General features: G+C 36.3%; 1 long non-coding RNA gene across 1 annotated transcript; it reads right to left on the bottom strand.

The window, feature by feature from the left end:
• Window positions 1–751: 751 nt before the first annotated feature.
• LOC136070404 (uncharacterized) lies at window positions 752–1706 on the bottom strand. The gene is made up of 2 exons (XR_010631645.1): window positions 1506–1706; window positions 752–959 (listed from the first exon to the last, which is right to left on the bottom strand). It is a non-coding gene; the product is annotated as an uncharacterized LOC136070404 (long non-coding RNA).
• Window positions 1707–2111: the final 405 nt, after the last annotated feature.

Genomic DNA, 2111 nt, shown 5'->3' with positions numbered 1-2111 from the left:
TCGCACTCTCTCTACTATTATATAACTCATTCTTTGTATTCTTAACACAAAAAAATTGCTAAAACAATCGAACTCTCACGCTCACCAATTACAATTTACAAATATTTCTTCGCAAACTGGTTGCATGACATGTCGCATTCTGCAAAACCCATACAAGAAATTTCTAGCTTTGACTCCTTAACCACTCGATTCCATGACTCACTGAGTTGCAACGAGAACAAGCTCGATTTTTGCAAGCTCGATCTGGCCTCACCAATCTCTCCCTTGAGAATTCGTGGCTCAATGGCCAATGGTGCACTCACTTCAAGCTCAAGCTCAAGCTCTTCTGGCTCAACTTCGGCCAAGAATAGCAGCAACACCCTGTTGACTGGCAGATCTGAAACCAAATTCAGTGAGATTGAGACTAGACCAATTGGATTTGACTCTACCACCGGGAGATCCAGAGGATTCGCTCTCTTCGTGTACAAAACCACGAAAAAGCCAAAGGATATAGCTTCGTTTTGTTTATAACTCGAAAATCGGCACTAAAAGCAACTGAATTTAAAAAAAATAATATATATATATATATATATATAATGGCCGGTCCTAATTCACCCCACACATCTGGAATGCGATCCCTCATTGCTTGATGTTGTGCAATGAAAAACCATGTAAAGTATTTGTCATGATAAGAATGTGGAAACACATACTTACAAAGATGCCCTTAAATCAATGTCATAGTTGTGACTTACGAACAATTATGAAGCATATATAAATCATTAAACAAACTTTTTTTCAAAATCAATTACATAGATAACAAATACTCACAAAGCCTTGTCTATATTGTTCGAGAGCTTCTCAAAATTATCAAAGGAAATTGAAACTCAACCACAAAGCCTTGGCTATATTTGTCCATTTTCACCACCCTTTCTTTTACCAAAGTTCTAGACTCGTCTTGTAAATTCATCCACTCGACTGCCCTGTTTTCAATTGATATAATGGTGGTTAGGATGTTGATCAGTGTTCCACCTAGTTCCTTAAGTTCCATATAGGTTCTAAAGTAAAAGCTATGTAAGCAGAGAATTGATCTTTTAATATAATTTGGGGTTATGGATTGGAGAATAAATGTGCAGTGTATCTGTGATGACGTAAGAAGTTTTGTAAGAAAATATATGAAATTTTCCCCTATGCATTGAATAGGACTCAATTTTGTTTCAGATAATAGAAAATAAATAAAAAATTGTTGTAATTCTGTCAAATTTATCATTGCTCCCCATATGCAGAATCCCACTGAGACCTAGCATCAAACAACTCGTAGGCACTATTATAGAGACTCATTTTATCATTTTGTCGAATAAAGAGTAATATCCAATAATTGAATAACAAAAACTAATATTTAAATTGCCACAATTAAAAGCACAAGCACCATTCAAAATTTGCGAGACAAGTAGGATAATTAATATATATTTTGCTCTAACAAAAAATAAAAGAAAAGACGAAGTAGAAGAAGAGTATGAAGAAGTTACCCATGACTGGATTTGACTATAACTAAATCAAGCAAAGAATGAACTTTGCCCATACACACAAATCATCTTTCACCATCGTCATCCAAAAATCTCTACTTGAAGCTCAAATCATGAACCTAGAATCACAGAAATCACAGGTCCTCTTCTTCGGCTTGCTCTTGCTCTTCTTCATCATCTTCTTCTTTGACAAACTTTATCTTAACAAACTACAAGCCCAAAAGAAAACCATATGAGTTATTTTAGATTAGTCTACATGCCAAGCTGAAGGAAATTAGCAAGAGCAATTGGAGTCAGTAAATTTTTTATTAATTTAAAGGAGAAGAGAACAGCGTCAGAAGAAGTTACCAATCTTGGGTCACTCATCTCCTGTCTCTCTTTCGCAGTGTTCATCTAGAACAGGAAAATATATTATTCATAGATTAACTGAGAAATACCAAGAGAGAATGGTCTAATACGGAGAAGGGGTTTGGCTGACTTGTGTCTGCGATTGGAGTGAATCACTTCGGAGGCATTTTGGACGACGGAGAAGGGGAACAAGATCGGGTTTTGTTGGAGCTAATATGGGTCTGAGTTTTGGACGATGGAGAGGGGGTTTGGCTGTGGGGT

The sequence above is a fragment of the Quercus suber genome, unplaced genomic scaffold (assembly GCF_002906115.3).
Source record: "Quercus suber isolate HL8 unplaced genomic scaffold, Cork oak 2.0 scaffold_232, whole genome shotgun sequence".
Taxonomy (NCBI): domain Eukaryota; kingdom Viridiplantae; phylum Streptophyta; class Magnoliopsida; order Fagales; family Fagaceae; genus Quercus; species Quercus suber.
This window is presented reverse-complemented; position numbering and strand designations above follow the sequence as displayed.